This window comes from Xenopus tropicalis, chromosome 9 (assembly GCF_000004195.4).
Source record: "Xenopus tropicalis strain Nigerian chromosome 9, UCB_Xtro_10.0, whole genome shotgun sequence".
NCBI lineage: Eukaryota > Metazoa > Chordata > Amphibia > Anura > Pipidae > Xenopus > Xenopus tropicalis.
The window spans coordinates 45,205,835-45,225,589 of NC_030685.2; the positions used below are offsets into that span (position 1 = coordinate 45,205,835).

The 19,755-nt window shown below is 41.6% G+C and overlaps 2 protein-coding genes across 8 annotated transcripts in view; one reads left to right on the plus strand and one right to left on the minus strand.

Moving 5' to 3' along the window:
• inpp1 (inositol polyphosphate-1-phosphatase) overlaps positions 1–8,018 on the minus strand; it is a 38,431-nt gene extending 30,413 nt beyond the window's left edge. For 2 of the 5 annotated variants that reach the window (XM_012967974.3, XM_031892493.1), the window contains exons 1-2: positions 7,855–8,018; positions 7,223–7,342 (exon numbers count right to left, since the gene is read on the minus strand). The gene's annotated coding sequence lies outside the window, so the exon portion shown is untranslated. 5 annotated transcript variants of the gene reach the window in all.
• A 660-nt stretch (positions 8,019–8,678) lies between these two features.
• mfsd6 (major facilitator superfamily domain containing 6) overlaps positions 8,679–19,755 on the plus strand; it is a 102,030-nt gene continuing 90,953 nt past the window's right edge. For 2 of the 3 annotated variants that reach the window (XM_002941594.5, XM_004917293.4), the window contains exon 1: positions 8,679–8,845. The gene's annotated coding sequence lies outside the window, so the exon portion shown is untranslated. Of the gene's footprint in view, positions 8,846–9,918; positions 10,012–19,755 lie in introns of all 3 variants that reach the window. The other variant, XM_012969218.3, reaches the window with a different exon arrangement.

Sequence of the window (19,755 nt, forward strand, 5' to 3'; positions counted from 1 at the left end):
GACGTCCAAAAATTGACACAGGCTTCAAAAAATAATAGTCGCGGGCAACAATTTTTTTGCTCGCACAACATTTTTGCCGTTTCGGGGATCTTTCAAAATTAGTACGTGGCGTATTTTCTGCCGAGTGTGATAATAATAATTTTTATTGGTTTTTGGGGGTTTTTTTTGCAAATAAACATTTATACGGCACCTCTCTAGCACTCTGTGGTCTCCCAGGGGAAAATGTCGCCAGTTTTATGCTGCCGATTGTCGCGTGCGTAATGTCGGGACAATTAGCGTATACGATAAATAGCGTGCATAAGAAAAATACCGTGCACGCTATTTATCGCGACAAAAATATCGCATGAAATACCGCGCATAAAATAGTGCAAGTATGCTTATAGTGAATCGAGCAAAAAGTTGTGGAAATTAAGACGCGATAAAATTTTTAACGCACGCTATAAATAGCACACGTTTTATCGCACTTTAGTGAATCGGCCCCAATGTCCCCCCTGTTATAAAATTAAAATATTAGAAGTCACCTTAGAGTTCCATGACCTGGATCATGGAACTCCTCGTGACTTATATATTTTTACAATAGCAAGTGCATTATTCAATATATTTATCACAAGTAGCTTAATGTGTACCTGCCACCAATGTTACATGAATTAAAGAACTAAAGTAATTTGTTTAAATAAAATCTGCATATGTATAAGTGATCGCATTGCTATGGAAACACAATGAAATCACTTCGATTGGTGCACAGTATTAAGGGAGAAGAGAGGGAGAGGTCAGCTATAATGTTCACTATATGCATGTGATTAAACATCAACGACCTATGTACACATGCGCAGGGCTTGGGGGATTTGCACATGCGTGCGCCCTCTTCTCGCTATTTTCTTTGGCAAGAGGAAGCTGGATTCTATCATAGTGGTGTACAATATTTTTTACTTTGATTTTTGTTTACTGGAACAGAAGGACTGATACAGGAAACCTAATGGTAAATAGCTCTTCAAACAAGGGGCAACAAGATAAGCCTAATTTGTAAATAGGGTTTAGTTCTCCTGTAAAAGCATTTAAAACAGACATATAGCTAGGGTTGCGTGATGTCATTACAGGGGCCATGACAAGGTGATTGCCAATTTGCCAGTCACTTAAAAAGAGGCAACTCTCCTCCAGAGGCAGCAAAAAGTTGCTCCTGGTAACTTCAACAAGAGCTGAAATGCCAAATTTTAAATCTGAATTTAAGCTCTTCAGAGGGGTGAGTAGGGCAGCATACCCTAGACTGCCACAGCTAAGATTTGCATTATATTTACTCTGGAGTGCCTAACACATTGGCCACCCCAGTGGATTTCACTTTGCTTATGATTTAAGTCTAGCACATCACCTAGCCACGCCAAAATTGACATCATTTCTGTCCCTACCTGCAGAGTGCCATTATGTTAAATAAGAGCAAAATTGTATGCTGGGCGAGATGCAACGTTAGTTTTTACTATGACCAGTTAGCATAAGTGTGACTTTGGCCTAAACTACAGTTTGATCAGATTTTGTGGGTCAGACTTTATCACAACACAGGCGTTTCATATCTGATGGCAAATCTTCCATGTAGTTTACACATCAGATTTTTTTATCAGTCTCATTATTTTTTGATCCGTGCCACTATATCTGACTTACACTAAACTTCTGTATGTTAGGTACAGCGTTCCATCCAACATTTGATCTAGCTCCTCAGGAGAAGAAGCAGTTTGCTGTAGCCTAGAGTTTAAGCCTCAGAGAATCTTATTCAGAAAAGGCAACCAGTTATTTTCTTCAGTGTATACAGTAGAGGAGTCCGAGTTTCCAGACCCAACTGATATGAACACTGATGGCTTAGTTCAATCTAGTCAGTAGTTGACGCAGGATATGGTGCATAAAGTTCTACACTAAATTAATATGTACAAAATGTCTATGAAGATTTTCATTCATCCAGGTCATGGTATATCTAGTATAAATAAATTTAAAGCAACTGGACTTGTTTAGTAATCATTGAAGACGTTTCACTACTCATCCGAGCAGCTTCTTCTTCACCAAGTCACTGGTTCAGGTATGTAGATGACACATGGGTTAAAATCAGATCCAACGAAGTGGCGGCCTTTTCAGAACACATTAACTCAGTGGACAACAATATCAAGTTCACAAGGGAGGATGTCCATGAGAACAAACTTGCTTTTTTGGACTGTTTGATATCCATTCAAGAGGGGGGTATCTTGAAAACAGAAGTATACAGGAAACCAACTCACACGGATCAATATCTGTTGTTCGATTCCCACCATCCGCTGGAACACAAACTGGGTGTCATTAGAACTCTACACCACAGGGCGGAAAGTGTGACAACTGATACAGAGTCCAAGGACAAGGAATGTAAACATCTCAGAGGAGCACTGAAAGCTTGTGGCTACCCAGACTGGGCCTTTGTCAAAACAGGAGCAACTAAGCCCAACAGGAACACCAAAAGGAATAACCGTCCTGAGGCAGAGAGAAGGCGCAATATAGTCATCCCATATGTAGCAGGAGTGTCGGAGAAACTCAGGAGAATTTTCAACAAACACCACATCCCTGTGTTTTTCAAACCTAGCAACACACTGAGACAAAAACTTGTACACCCAAAGGATCCAACACCAAAGGAAAAACAAAGCAATGTTGTATACGCAGTCCAGTGTAGCGAGGAGTGCACCGACCTTTACATTGGTGAGACAAAGCAACTGCTCTCCAAGCGAATGGCTCAGCATAGGAGGGCGAACACTGTATTTCTACACCTAAAAGACAAGGAACACTCCTTTGAAAACAGCAACGTCCGAATTTTGGACAAAGAAGACCGCTGGTTTGAAAGAGGTGTAAAAGAGGCCATTCATGTCAAAGTGGAGAAACCATCCCTTAACAGAGGCGGGGGACTTCGACACCATCTGTCTGCTACATACAATGCTGTTCTAACATCTGTACCCCGGCAGTTTCAGAACTCTTCACACATCCATTCATGCAACTCCAAAAAGTAACACCTGTTTGAAGAGTTGCATGATACTTTGGTAATCCTTTCAAAGTAACTCCACAGCATTCACACCTCTGTGAGTTTCAGATGTCACCTTTCTGAAGAGTTACAAAGTGCCATTGTGATTGGATTAGTGGAAGAGTATATATGCTGAGGACTTCCCATACCAGTCAGTTGAACTGAAGAAGCTGCTCGGATGAGTAGTGAAACGTCTTCAATGATTACTAAACAAGTCCAGTTGCTTTAAATGTATTTATACTAGATAATATGAACAAAGCACTAGGGCCAGATGAAATGCACCTTCAGGTACCAAGAGAGTTTAGTTTAGTTTTAGCCAAGCCTTTATTTCTGATTTTTTCAGATATGCTTTCATCTGATATAGAACCTATGGATTAGAGTAGAGCTGATGTAATTCCTATATTTAAAAAGGAATTACAAACTCAGCCTGGCAATTATAGGCAAGTAACTTTAACATCTGTGGTGGGCAATTTATTTGAAGGCTTGTTAAAGGATCACATTCAAAATATGGCATTATTATGGCATTATTAGCAGTATTCAGCATGGCAATAGGTTATGTCAGACAAATTTGATTGATTGTTACCATAAGGCTCGTAATAAGGTGAACCATGTGGTTGCAGTAGATGTGATCTATTTGGATTTTGCCAAAGAGTTTGATACAGTGCCAACAAATGACTGCTTTTTAAGCTAAAGTCTGTTGGTCTTAAAAAAAAGTTGTTTGTATGTGGAGAGGAAATTGGCTACAGGATTGGGTACAGAGGGTAGTTGTCAATGGTACATTCTCTACTTGAAGTAAGGTTTTTTAGTGGGGTCCCACAGGGTTCTGTATTAGGTCTACTTTCATTTAACTTGCTTATTAATGACTTAGGGGAGAGTATTGGAAGTAATTTTTGGAAGTGTTTGCAGATGACAAAAAACTCTGCAGCCCAATTAATTCCATCCAGGATGTGGTATCATTGAAGCAGGATCTTGACAAACTTGCAATTTGAGCAGCTAAGTGGCAGATGGGATTCAAGGTCAATAAATGTAAGGTCATGCACCAGGGATGTAAAAATATGCAAGACACTTATACCTTTAATGTGACTGCACTAGGCAAATCCATAATGGAGAAGGACCTTGGAGTCCTTGTAGATAATAAACTTGGCTGTAGCAAGCAATGCCAGGCAGCAGCTGCAATGACAAACAAGGTTCTGAGCTGTATTAAAAGGGGCACAGATTCACAGGAGGAGAGAGTCATTCTTCCACTTTACAGAGCGCTGGTAAAGTCCAATCCAGAATATGCTGTGCAGTTTTGGTCCAAAAAAAAACAACTAAGCTGGTTGGGTCTGTTTACACTGGACAAGAGATGCTTAAGAGGGGTACAAAAACTATGTATAGATATATAAGGGAATCATATAATAATCTCTCCTATGTCCTTCAAACAGATGCAAGGGCATCCTTTTCAATTGGAAGGAGGTTTCATCTAAATATTTGGTAAGGGTTTTTTACAGTGAGAAAGAAGTTGTGGAATTCTTTCCCTGAATCACTTGTGTTGGCAGATACATTAGATGGCTTCAGGAAGGGGCTGGAGGGCTTTTTAGCAACTATGGAAATATAGGATTATTGGAAAAAGCTCTTAGTGCAAGTTGATCCAGAGACTGGTCTGATATATCAGAGTTAGGAAGGATTTTACCCCCCACTGAGGAAAATGTGAGAGGCTTCATAAGGTGCTTTTTGCTTTCTTAGGCAGGTTTCCTATAGACCCGTGCAGTCCAACTGGTGGCTCGCGCCCCCCCCCCCCCCCACCTGTCTGGCTGTTGTGCCTGCTTACCTAAGCTTACCTGACTGAATAAGTTCAATGGAACCATTGTGATTGGATGTCTGTGACTGTAATACCCTCAAGGGTTTAAATGCTGGGGTTTAAATGCTGTTGTTCCACACTTAATTCTACTAGATATTGTACATTCTTCACCTGTTCTCACCTCAGACTGTAGGAGCAGTGCCAGCATTGTGTCACTGTATGTACTCCCTGCCCTATGCTGCCTGTGTGTATGGCACACACATGCAGGGTAGGGCAGGCAGGGTATGGCACACACAGGCAGGGTAGGGCAGGCAGAGTATGGCACACACATGCAGGGTAGTGCAGGGAGAATATGTGTCATACTCTGCCTGCCTTATGCTGCCTGTGTGTGCCATACTCGGTCTGCCCTACCCTCTCTGTGTGTGCCAAACTCTGCCTGTCCTATGCTGCCTGTGGGAGGTGAACCTGGTAGGGGTAGGTTCTGGGAGTTTGTTAGCATTTAGAAATAGTCATGATACTGTCTCTAAGGTGTGTAATTATGTGCTGGGGGTTGGTGTGCTATCCACAGGGGAGGAGTCATATGGATTAAACAGTATAGGGCATGTTTACTAAGACTGGAGATAAATATCACCAGTGATGTTGCCCGTAGCAACCAATCAGAGCTTTGCTTTTGGTTTCTAACTTGTAGGTGATTGTTCAAATCTAATTACTGATGGATTGCTATAAGCAACATCACCAGTGATATTTATCTCCAATCTTAGTAAACATACCCCTATGTCATAATATAATATAATATCATTCACATATGAATGAAGGGTGATACCCCTGCAGTGAGTATCATCCATTTGGGGGTTTGCTGCGCAACCACCATTAATGTGGGTATTGTCTTAAAGGAACAGTAACACCAAAAAATGGAAGTGTTTTAAAGTAATTAAAATATAATGTATAGTTGCCCTGCGCTGGTAAAACTGGTAAGTTTGCAACAGAAACGCTACTATAGTTTATATAAATGAGCTGCTATGTCAACACGGGGGCAGCCATTGATGCTGGGAAAAAGGAGAAAAGGCACAGGCACATAGCAGATAACAGATAAGCTTTGTAGAATATAATGGGGTTTTATCTGTTATCTGCTAAGTAACCTGTGCCTTTTCTCCTGTAAATGGCTGCCCCCGTGGCTACACAGAAGCTTTATTATATAAACTATAGTAGTCTTTCTAAAGAAAACACACCAGTTGTACCAGTACAGGGCAGCATTACATTAAATAGTAATTACTTTTATACGCTTTTTTGGTGTTACTGTCCCTTTAAAGGAGAAAGAAAGGTAAAAACTAAGTAAGCTTTATCAGAAAGGTCTATGTAAATACAGCCATAAGCGCTGCACTGACTTCTCTGAAAAAAGATTAGTTGTGTCTGTAATTCCTGTGCCAGAGACACGCAGCTTTCTGTTCTCTGCTCTTTCCTGCTCCCCCCTCCCTCAAGAATAATAAGAACTCACTCCCCACCCTTAGGAATGTGGATCTGAGCCAATCAGCAGGAAGCTGACTCATAGTCTTACTAACTGAGCATGTTCACTTGGTCTGCATGGTTGTGCAGGAGTGAGGCATTATGGGAACTTTCTTTACACAGTTCAGCGTTTTTTCTTCCTGTTTGGCTTCAGATCTTCTGAACAGGTGAAATTTGGGGAGACTTAAGGGCACCATTGAGACAACTGAAGGTATGCCTGCAGCTTGACATTAACTCTTTACTAGCCTTTCCTTCTCCTTTAAAAGATCTTGTGATAACATGGGTGTGGTTTGAAGCGGTTGCAGTTTAAAGGAGAAGGAAAGGCTAAGTCACTTTGGGGTGCCAAAATGTTAGGCACCCCCAAGTGACTTAAATCGCTTAACTTTTACCCCGGCTGGTGCCCTTGTTAGGAAAAAACAGCACCAGCCCGGGGTACCTTGAGCGAGCGATTCCTTCTTTTACTCTACTGCGCATGAGCAGGCACGCAAAACAGGATGGAAGCGCTCGCAGCTACCCCGGGCTGGTGCTGTTCTCTCTTAACCAGCCTGGGGTAAAAGGTAAGCGATTTAAGTGACTTGGGGGTGCCTAACATTTTGGCACCCCAAAGTGACTTAGCCTTTCCTTCAAACTGGCTCCCATTATCAGCCCTCCACCATGTAGGCCAGAAAAAATCTGGCCCTTGGTACCACAGAAGTTGGACAGCATTGCTATAGACATAAAAGGTGAAACTTTTTTCACCCTAACTTACTATGTTACAACTGCTAAAGATACTATTGTTAACACCCCTAATTAAACCGAGAAACATGAACAGCAGCTCACCACATAAAACTTTCTAAAGGCTACCCTCACAGACTACTATAAAAAGGGGAGCAAAATGTGGGAGAAGGAAACTTCTAATTGCTGAGTACTTCCTGTACCTGCTTTGGGTGAAAGAGCTGCCAGAGGGAGAACAAGCCGCTTGCAGAGATCCTGGGAAGCCCAAGGGAAGCCTTCTATATGGAGAAGATGACCCTGCTATCCCAGCTTTGGACTAGCACCTGTAAAAGAGCTGTTTTCAGTGTTAGCCAGAAAGGGATCAGGGGGAAGCTGTCCAGCTGTTTGGTGAGAGTCCCAGGCTGGAAGACTGCACAGAGGCCCAGTTGATTACAGCTGAAGACAGAGCTGCTTTTATCTTTTATGAGATCTGCTACACAAGGTGCACAAATCATTTGGGGCTGTGACATGGGAGTTAAGTTTAAGGAGTTAGTAGAATATTACTGGTTTACATCTTTTATTGTACATTCTATATAGTAGTGGTGTTACTGTTCTATAATATACTGTTGCATTAATATTGTCATTTATATTCTCATCCATTTGTTTAATCACTTAATAAAAGGGATCTTATTGTTTAAACCATTTTAAGATTATTGTGGTTAGTCTGGGAAAGGAATGGGGTGTCACTGGGTGTGCTGGAGTTACCCTTACTACATATGTAGTTACCTATATAAATGTATATAATGTTTCTCCCAAGGGTGGGCTAAAATAATAAATAAAACTTGGATTTCAGTACCTGACAGCTATGTGGAGAATCTCTTCGTAGTCTCTGCACCTCTACAAATGACTTCCTGTGCAAGGTGACAGATTTCCTGCCAATGAAACGCCAAGCAAGACAGATAGCTCCGCCCTCAGACCCAGTGTCGTCGTGCTCCGGTTGTAGCTGATTGCTTACAGAACCCATTGACGACGGGCAGGGCTGGCCTTAGTATTATTATCCTGCACCTAAGGGGGGCCTCTCCACACAAACCCAAACTCAGAGCGTACACAACTGAGCGTTGTACGGACAGAAGGGGGAGCAAGCAGTTCCATTTATACTGAGAAAGTGTGCAGCATGTTACTCATACAGGGTCTGGCAGTATAATTAATCACAATGCAGAGGGGGCAGGACAGCAGACTGTTAAGAAGACATGCTGCAGGATCAGTAACTGAGTGTACTAGGAAGAAAGAAAATATTGTAAGCCTTCAAACTTGTTAATTAAAAAAAATAAAATATACAATTAGCCCGCTTGTCTCCAGTGCCCCTGCACCACTCGTGATTAAGGCGCCAGTTTTAGTGAGTAGCAGTACATCTTTGCTTTTTCCACTGCAGATTATTATATTATATTATTTACTGTTAAATTACTTGGTTTTGCTAAGGTGAAAAAGTACAAATCTGAATAATTATTAGTCAGTGAGACGCCAGTAAGAGTTCAACAAAATGAATATCCTACAGACTAAAGAATGGGATGGGCAAGTACAAGGAACAAGCTGACGTCAGAAACGACAGGGTGGTTCTACCTGGTGCTGAGCCCAAGTTTCTGAATAGTAGGAGGAGTAGAGGAAAGCGAGACTGGTCCAACCGGTAGTACACCTTGTCTAGTATGACGTGCAAGTTTGTTACTGTCTTCAGATAAGGCAGGGCGTATGGTGGCAGTATAGAAAGAAGTGACACTGGAAACTGACTGAAATGAAGCAGAAATGCCACGCTAGCCTGAAGTAGCAACTTTACATTTCCACATCTAGATGTGAGTACCCTAAGCTGCCTTAATAGCTGTGTATGTACACCTATATAGATAGATATGTGTTTGCTGGGATGTCATCATTTGCTCAAGATTAGTGCATAAAGTAGGAATGGCCAGTAGCTTTTCTTGAACAGTTTAGCTGCCATAGATAAGACTGTCAGTATGGTGGAATTAAACTGAAAGGCAGTTGGACTTTTTCCATACATGTGGCCCAGTGTTAAAAGGGTGGTTCACCTTTAGGTTAACTTTAGAATGGCCTATTCTTAGCAACCTTTCAATTGGTCTTCGTTTTTAAATCTTTTTTTTATAGTTTTTTGAATTATTCTTCTAACTCCAGTTTTCAAATGGGGGTCACTGACTCCAGCTGCCAAACAGGTCAACTCTCTCTACCTTGTTCCATTGGTTCCCAAGATTTTATAGTACAGTCTACCTTCAAGCATTTATGGCACCTTGTAGCTCTTAAGCATTTAATGACATACAAATCGTCAAATTATCGTAAGATTGGCGTACACTGAACAATGTTACATCTGGCAATCTTTCTTCCAACATTGGTTAGCAGTTCTGGGCCAAGCCGTCCGGGCGCCCTAGAGAAAAAGAAAAAAAAAAAGACCAATTGCAAATTGTCTCAACTGCACTCCCTACAACATACTAAAAGTTAATTTGAAGGTGAACAACCCCTTTAAAAGCTTTTATGGTTGGAATTTGTTCGTTCCAATGAATCAATGTGTAATTTATACCAACTGAGCACTGCTACTTTTGTGCATTTATGAAATTGGTAGTGCATCTGTAAATAAAAGTAAACTAAACAGTAATTTAAATATGTATATATAATCATTTATAGGGAGGACATTGTACAGACTAATAATTATTCAGTTTTTAACTTTTTCACCTTAACAAGACCAAATAATTTATCAGTTAACAGTACAACCCAAGTAATTTGATCTGCAGTGGAAAAAGCAAAGATGTACTGCTACTCACTGAAATTGGTGCCTTAATCACTAGTGGGACCGGGGCACTGGAGACAACCAAGGCTTATTTACAAATGTGAAAGCACACAGTGTTTTGTTACTTCCTAGGCAACTCCCTTACTGATCCTGCAACCTGCCTTCTTGCTTACCAGACTGTCCCTGCCCCCTCTGCTTCTGATTGGATGAGCTGCCGGACCCTGTGTGAGTGATATACTGAACACTGTTTCTCAGTTTCAATGGAACTGCTCGCTTTCTCTCCCCTCCACCTACCCCTACCCCTCCCTCTCCCAGTTGGATAGCAGAAACGGTTTTTATATTTGTTGTGCAGTCGCACTGGAAATATGCAGCATGCACAGGGTAAAGACCCTGTGCGCAAGGCCCCAATAGGCGCAGTGGGATCAATAGGCTGTATTAGCCTAAGGCCAGGCTTGCCTGTTTGAACAGCGAATAACAATTCAAAAATTATAAATAAATGATCAAAAATAAATCAATAATCGATGCTTAAAGTAGTGCAGTACTACCTGTTGATGTATCATAAGTGCTAAGAATTCGTAATTTGTACTGGTTCAGCTGGCAAGTGTAGATGATCACAGAGACGTGATTTATGCATGTCATTACTGTTTTAAAAGAGTATGTTGTTAGCCAAAGATCAAGGTACCGTGGTATGAGAACAGTGGCAATGATGGAAGAGAGGCAGCAAAAGACAGCTCTGGAGGAAAAATAGTGTCCTAGAACAGTATTACAAAGAAAATATATTTCTACTTAAGGAAAAGGGTAGCAGGGTGGCAGTGCTTTTATACATAGGTACTGTGTTACTCACAGGGAAGTAATTACGTACGGTGGCCATTTTAGGACATCCTCGCTATAAACGTGAGTGTGCTAAGCAATATCCTGGTAATTATCCCTGTGGTGTTGCAGCCTGCAGCAGATTGCTGCAGCCTGCAACTCCTTCCTAGAATACGCTAGTTGTAAGTCTCCTCTCCATCATGTTCAAAGTTATTTGTCATAGAAATATACAGTCACACATCTGTTATCCAACATCGTCCCCTTAAAGGAGAAGGAAATGCTAAAAAAGAGTTAATCTCAAGCTGCAGGCATACCTTCAGTTGTCTCAACAGTGCCCTTAAGTCTCCCCATATTTCACCTGTTCAGATGATTAGAAGCCAAACAGGAAAAACACTGAGCTGTGTAAAGAAAGTTCCCATAATGCCTTGCTCCTGCACAGACACCGAGACCAAGTGAACATGCTCAGTTAGTTAGACTATCAGTCAGCTTCCTGCTGATTGGCTCAGATCCACATTCATAAGGTGGGGGACTGAGGGAGGGGGGAGCAGGAGAGAGGAGACAGCAGAGAGCTGCTGTCTCTGGCACGTGAATTACAGACACAAGAAATCTTTTCTCAGAGAAGTCAGTGCAGCATTTCTGCTTATGGCTGTATTTACATAGACCTTTCTGATAAAGCTTACTTAGTTTTTACCTTTCTTTCTCCTTTAAGCTGGCCATACACACACTGATAATATAGCATGAAACCTCGTTTTGTACGATATTCGGTGCGTGTATGGCTGCTCGAAGAGGCGACCGATATCCTAGAAGGCTGCGGATATCTTCACCTCTTGTATCAGTTATTGATTGCTTTATATGTTACTCTGTATGTCCAATGTATGAAACTCACTTGTACAGCGCTGCGGAATATGTTGGGACTTTATAAATAAATGTTAATAATAAAAAATAGCAGTCAATTGGCCAGGTTAAAAGATTTGGAAGGCACCCAAGCAAAATCTACGTACCTGAACTTCTATGGTTTCTACCTCCATGGAGGGTGGGAACGATCTTTCGTGCGACCAGTGGTTTGATATGGAATCGCTACACTTGTATAGCCACCTTTAGGCATCAAGTCATTCAATCATCCTCCCTCATGTATCCGTGACTTTAAAATTGAGGGAGAGGGGAGTTACAACTATCATGTTCTGCAAAGGACTACAGCAATCTGCCACAACATCACAGGGATAACTACCAGGACATCACTTGGCGCCCTCGCATTTATAGCGAGGATGTCCTAAAATAGCGACTGTAAGTCTTACGGTGACCTTACAGAAAAAAAGTTAGCACATTGTTGTTGCATGTTCTATAGTAAGGTATCAAAAGTTGTTAACTACGTTCTTGTAATGTTACTGAAAGGTTGTCACTGAACTGAACATACTGAGGCACATTGATAATTTTTTTTTTCCTTTGAAAAGTACTTCGCAATTGTTGGGGTTATGTAATAAAAGGCAATACGTTTGCCCAGGAGCAGTAACCCATAGCATCAGATTTTCTGGTCACCTGTTCAACGCAAACATCTTTTTAGTGCCTTTTATTACATAAGGGATATAACCTGGTCATGTATGTATGTACAGTGGTGTGAAAAACTATTTGCCCCCTTCCTGATTTCTTATTCTTTTGCATGTTTGTCACACAAAATGTTTCTGATCATCAAACACATTTAACAATTAGTCAAAGATAACACAAGTAAACACAAAATGCAGTTTTTAAATGAGGGTTTTTATTATTTAGGGAGAAAAAAAATCCAAACCTACATGGCCCTGTGTGAAAAAGTAATTGCCCCCTGAACCTAATAACTGGTTGGGCCACCCTTTGCAGCAATAACTGCAATCAAGCGTTTGCGATAACTTGCAACGAGTCTTTTACAGCGCTCTGGAGGAATTTTGGCCCACTCATCTTTGCAGAATTGTTGTAATTCAGCTTTATTTGAGGGTTTTCTAGCATGAACTGCCTTTTTAAGGTCATGCCACAACATCTCAATAGGATTCAGGTCAGGACTTTGACTAGGCCACTCCAAAGTCTTCATTTTGTTTTTCTTCAGCCATTCAGAGGTGGATTTGCTGGTGTGTTTTGGGTCATTGTCCTGCTGCAGCACCCAAGATCGCTTCAGCTTGAGTTGACGAACAGATGGCCGGACATTCTCCTTCAGGATTTTTTGGTAGACAGTAGAATTCATGGTTCCATCTATCACAGCAAGCCTTCCAGGTCCTGAAGCAGCAAAACAACCCCAGACCATCACACTACCACCACCATATTTTACTGTTGGTATGATGTTCTTTTTCTGAAATGTAGTGTTACTTTTACGCCAGATGTAACGGGACACGCACCTTTCAAAAAGTTCAACTTTTGTCTCGTCGGTCCACAAGGTATTTTCCCAAAAGTCTTGGCAATCATTGAGATGTTTTTTAGCAAAATTGAGACGAGCCTTAATGTTCTTTTTGCTTAAAAGTGGTTTGCGCCTTGGAAATCTGCCATGCAGGCCGTTTTTGCCCAGTCTCTTTCTTATGGTGGAGTCGTGAACACTGACCTTAATTGAGGCAAGTGAGGCCTGCAGTTCTTTAGATGTTGTCCTGGGGTCTTTTGTGGCCTCTCGGATGAGTTGTCTCTGCGCTCTTGGGGTAATTTTGGTCGGCCGGCCACTCTGGGAAGGTTCACCACTGTTCCATGTTTTTGCCATTTGTGGATAATGGCTCTCACTGTGGTTCGCTGGAGTCCCAAAGCTTTAGAAATGGCTTTATAACCTTTACCAGACTGATAGATCTCAATTACTTTTGTTCTCATTTGTTCCTGAATTTCTTTGGACCTTGGCATGATGTCTAGCTTTTGAGGTGCTTTTGGTCTACTTCTCTGTGTCAGGTAGCTCCTATTTAAGTGATATCTTGATTGAAACAGGTGTGGCAGTAATCAGGCCTGGGGGTGACTACAGAAATTGAACTCAGGTGTGATAAACCACAGTTAAGTTATTTTTTAACAAGGGGGGCAATCACTTTTTCACACAGGGCCATGTAGATTTGAAGTTTTTTTTCTCCCTTAATAACGTAAACCTTCATTTAAAAACTGCATTTTGTGTTCAATTATGTTGGTTTTTGATGAGCAGAAACATTTAAGTGTGACAAACATGCAAAAGAATAAGAAATCAGGAAGGGGGCAAATAGTTTTTCACACCACTGTATGTATAACTTTATTTATAAAGCACCACGAGGGTACGCAGCGCTGTACAGTCTTACAGAATACAAAATTACACACAGGGAGGACAAGTGATATAATAAATAAATACAATAAATATATATATATATATTATACAAGATTAATGCAGGATTTCAGCTTTAGATGTTAAAAAGAAAAATGGTTAAATTATTAGTATCTCTGACACTGAAAAGCTTAGGGTGAGGTCACATGAAGTGTAGATCCACTTATCTCAGGCCTGCATTTTTTTTGCTTCAGTGCCACATGTGGCGGAGCCCAAAAATGCCAATTTTTGCATTTTACAGGAGGACCTGTGCTCTTCTCCAACATGTTGCTGCAATGAAGCGCATTCTGTAGTTTTTAGTGCAGGCATACAGGCAGCTTAGGTAAGCAGATCTGCTTCTCTCAGCCTGATGGAAAAATGCAGGGCTTGAGAGAAGTGAATCTACGCTTTGTGACTTTTGCCCTTATTTCTAAAAAAAATTTAAAAAAAAGATGCAGCTGATACAGTAACTTTCACAGAACATTTAAGATAGTTATGTTTCTTGTCAGAATGGAAACAGCAGGAAAATAACTACTACCAAATAATATAGCAGTAAGGAAAAGGCTTACTATTAGGGCAAGGGCATACACAGCAGATCCTCCACCTCCCTCGGCCTGCATTTTGTAAGCAGGCTGTGGAAAGCAGATTTCCTATAATGTGCTCCTTCCTGTAGCTCCTCTGACAGCACAGCATAGGCATGTGTGGAGCTACACTAATGGATATCTGCACAGAAACACAAAAGCATGCATCTTATTTCCAATATCAGCTTAGTGTAGCTCCACACAGTCTGACACCTTTCCTGTCAGTGGAGCTACAGGAAGGAGGATATTACAGTGGATCTGCTTTCCTCTGCGTACTGACAGAACACAGGCAGAGGATCCTCTGTGTGCCCTTGCCCGTAGGGCAAACTATTTACTTTTCTCAGCCTGTGTACAAACACAGGTTAAAGGGGACCTGTCACCCTAAGAAATAACTCCAAATTATTTTCTATATTGTTAGTTGAGCAAAATAAACTTTACTTACTCTATATAAATAATATAAATCTTGTTTCTTTCCGTCTTGGAATTACTCAATCAAAGCATGCAGGCAGGTACCATTTTGTGGACACTGTTATGAACGCAAGCTTTGTATAATGCCAAAATCTTGTTTATGTGCCAGAATGGGGGACCAGATGCCCATACCCATGCACTGGCTACACAATTAGATGAGGAGGAGGGAGGGGAAACGGAAGATGTGCAGTGACATCTACGTAGTGCTGATTGGAAAGCTAAAGTTATTGTCTGTCCTGCCTCTATGCCTAAGGCATAGAGGCAGGGCAAGCAATCTATGATTGACAGCTGGGATTTTTAAATGCCTTTATAATGGGTTTGGATGTGTTAATATAAAAATGAATTTGGGTTTCATGTTTAATTTGAAAAGGACTTTTATTATACATAATACACACATATACATTTAAGAAAAGAGGATCATGCCATAAGAGTGACTTTCCCATTAGATTAGTAATAGGGTCAAAATTATGTCCTATTTACTTAGTTACACAACTGCGTTCAAAAAAGACCAACATCCATCAAATTCAACCCTTCCAAGTAAACCCAGCACACACAAACCCACACTGACCTATCTATTCACTCACATACATAAATCATATATACCAACATCAATGTAACTGTAGATTTTAGTATCACAATAGCCTTGTATACTATGCTTGTTCAAGATCTCATCCAAGCCCCTCTTAAAGGCATTAACAGAATCTGCCATTACATCAACACTAGGAAGGGCATTCCACAACCTCACAGCCCTCACCATGAAAAATCACCTACGCTGTGGCAAGTTCTGTTCCTCTAATCTAAAGGCGTGGCCTCTGGTGCGCTGATCATTTTTATGGGAAAAAAAGAACATCCCCTATCTGCCTATAATCCCCTCCAATGTACTTGTATAGAGTAATCATGTCCCCTCGCAAGCACCTATTTTCCAGAGAAAAGAACCCCAACCTTGACAATCTGACCTGATAGTTTAAATCTTCCATCCCTGTTACCGGTTTAGTTGTACGTCTCTGCACTTTAGCTTATTAATATCCTTCCTAAGGACTGGACCCCCAAATTGCACTGTATACTCAAGATGAGGCCTTACCAGAGACCTATAAATAGGCAAAATGATGGTTTCATCCCTTGAGTCAGTGTCCTTTTTATTTGCTTTAGTAGCCACAGAATGACTCTGCCTGGAATTAGACAACTTGTTATCTACAAAAATCCTTGCATCCTTCTCAATTAAAGGAGAAGGAAAGGCAAAGTCACTTGGGGGTGCCAAAATGTTAGGCACCTCCAAGTGACTTAAATCGCCTACCTTTTACCCCGGGCTGGTGCCCCTGTTAGGAGAGAACAGCACCAGCGCGGGGTAGCTGCAGCGCTTCCTCCTTCCTGCTTCAGTGCGCGCATGCGCCTGTTGTTTAGTCCTTGCAAAACGAAGCCGGAAGGAGGAAGCGCTCCGCTACAGGTACCCCGGGCTGGTGCGTTTTTCTCCTAACAGGGGCACCAGCCTGGGGTACAAGGTAAGTGATTAAAGTCACTTGGGGGTGCCTAACATTTTGGCACCCCCAAGTGACTTAGCCTTTCCTTCTCCTTTAAGGATACCCCCAACACTCTACCATTTAGTATATAACTTGCGTTTATATTATTTCTTTTTTTTTTTTTTAAATATTTTGTTTAGCATTTTTTAAATGTAACAACACAAGGGAACAGTCCCTTTAAAGAAAAGCAACTAGAAAAGATTAAGAGGAGTCGAGAGAAAGGAGAGAAGGATGAGAGTGAGCTGAGGCGGGGGGGGTTCAAGTCAGAGGACTACATTTGCACTTTTCTTTTTAGCATCCCAATATCCCTTTGCTGACTACTCCGCGGGCTTGATACACCAGTTTCTGTTGTTTTGGTAAAGAGTCATTAATAAGCTTTTTCCAGAAGTTCAGTGAGGGTGGTCCTGTAGATTTCCAGTGCAATAATAAAGCCGTTTTGGGTAGTATAGCAATTGTAGGTAACATAGTTTAGCTGGAGGTCTCAGCTGTAAGGTTTCCAGTATGCCCAGTAAACACAGACTAGGTAACAAGATATTGGGAAGTGCTAGTGCCGACTCAGCGTATCTAAGCACCTCTCGCCAAAATCCCTTTATTACTGGGCATTCCCAAAAGACATGGTAAAAGGACCCTACCTCGTTAAGACATTTAGGGCACAGGTCAGAGGCCCCAGGATATATTCTAGCCACTCTTTGTGGGGTAAGATACAGAAACTTAATCTGTACATATCTATCTCTACTGGAGATGGTTATTTGGGGTACCTGTTTTAAGGCATCTTTCCACATCATTTCCTCTAGATCTGGTATGTGTTCACACCATTGTTGTTTAGCCTTATGTTGTGGGGTAGTGTTCATTTGCATTATTACATCAGGCATTGATTGGAAATGTGGGAGGTACTTATTGCCCCATATAGTAGTCCATTTTGACCAGTTTGTTTATTTTTAACTAATTTTAGTGCCCTCTGAAAAGATTCCACTACTGTTTATAGGGGGTGTTCTATAATACTAGTGCTTGGTTATCTAATTGTGGGACTGTCCACCAGTGTGCGTACACCAACTGACTGGCGAGGAAGTATCTTTCAAAGTTTGGCAGAGCCAACCCACCCCCAGTTAATAGAGCTTGTAGCGTCTGAAAAGACATTGAGTCTTTTTCCTGACTATATAAAGCCCCTTATAACAGCGTCTTATGCCTTAAAGAAGGTTTTGGGGGGCACTATGGGTGCATTATGGAATATGCACAGAAATTTTGGTAGAAAAAACATTTTTAACAGATTGATTTTCCCTGGGACTGACAGTGAAAGATTTTGCCACACCAAAATCTTTCCCATAACCAAGCTAGAACAGGGGAGATATTCAGCTGTTCGTATAGTTTCCAATCCTTGTGGATTTGTATCGCCAGATATCTGAATTCAGATACAGTATTCAGCTGTGTGATAGTGCATAAAATATTTTGTGGGAGATTATCTATGGGGAAAACAAGGGACTTGTCATAATTCAATTTTAGACCAGAGTATTTGCCAAAGTTACTTAGTACTCTAATTAAAGCCTGAAGAGAGTTTTGAGGGTCAGCTAAATATAGCAGCATGTCAGCATATAAGGACACTTTCTCCACTTAATCTCCTAATTGGAGCCCAACAATTTCTTTGTCTTCTTGTATTTGGATTGCTAAGGGCTCTATCGCTAAAGCAACCCTGCCTGGTGCCCCTCTTGAGGTAGCTGATGAGAGCATGCCCACTACCATGACTTTGGCTTTGGAACGGGTATAGAGTGCCTTGATCCAACCTACAAATCTGGGCTCCAGGCCAAACTGATTTAGGACCTCCCAAAGGTAAGGTTAGTATACAGTGTCAACAGCTTTTTCTGTATCAAGGGCTACTACTATCCTGGTGCCCGAGGTTTGATGGCATATAGAGAGATTGTTGAAAAGTTGTCTTATATTTATATCAGTTGCTCTGACAGGCATAAACCCTGTCTGGTCTGGGTGTACCAAGTCCCTTTTTACTCCCTGTAACCTCTGTGCCAATATTTTTGCAAATATTTTTACATCACAATTGAGTAGTGATATTGATCTATAAGATTCGCACTTATGGGGGGGTGTACCTTCCTTTGGGATCAATGTGATATGCGCCTCATAGCAAGTGAACATAGTTTTGGTGCAATAAATTCTAAGTGCAATATTTACCATTTGGACAGAAGCCCGTCAGGCCTATGGGGCTTTTCCTCCCAGGTAGACTATTTGTTTATATTATTTCTACCAAAGTGCATAACTTTGCACTTGTCAACATTGAACCTCATTTTCCATTTTGCTACGCAGTATTCCAATTTTGTCATATCACTCTGCAAAGTGCCACCATCCTGCATTGAACTTATAGCTTTGCACAATTTAGTATTATCAGCCAAAATAGAAACGGTACTTTCTATGCTCACATCCAGGTCATTAATGAACAAGTTAAAAAGCAAAGGACCTGCGGTAATCCACTAACAACACTGGCCCAATTAAAAAATGTTCCATTTACCACCACTCTTGTAACCTATCCTTCAGCTAGTTTTCTATGCATGTACAATTATTATGTTCTAGGCCAGTGCTGTCCAACTGGCGACCCCCCTCCGTGTGGCCCCCCACCTGTCTGGCTGCTTTGATGGCTTACGCTTGTGTAAGCTTTAAATGGTATCAGTACTGTGATTAACTGGCCCCCTGCATGGTTCTCACCTCAGATTCAGGCTGTAATCAGGCTGTATTGTTTAAATATGTAATCCCCTGTGTTGTTCACACCTTTTAATCTCTGCATTGTTCACCCCCTGCAGTGTTCACACCTCAGGCTCAGGCTGTAATCACCCATATTGTTCCTCTGTTCACACCTCAGGAGCAGTAGAAACCCACAAATAATCCCTGCACACTACAAAAAGAACATATACTGAGGTGGTACTGCAATTAAAAAGTTTTTTAATATATAGTTATTGTGCAGACTGTAGGAGCAGTGCCAGCATTGTGTCACTGTAGGCTGCCTGTGTGTGCCATACACACAGGCATCATAGGGCAAGCAGAATATGGCACACACAGGCAGGGTAGGGAAGGCAGAGTATGGCACACACAGGCCAAGTATGGCACAAACCAGCCAAGAATGGCAAACACAGTGAAAGTATGGCACATGCAGGCAGGGTAGGGAAGGCAGAGTATGGCACACACAGGCCAAGTATGGCACAAACCAGCCAAGTATGGCACACAGGCAGGGTAGGGAAGGCAGAGTATGGCACACACAGGCAGGGTAGGGAAGGCAGAGTATGGCACACACAGGCAGGGTAGGGCAGGCAGAGTATGGCAGGTTTTTGCT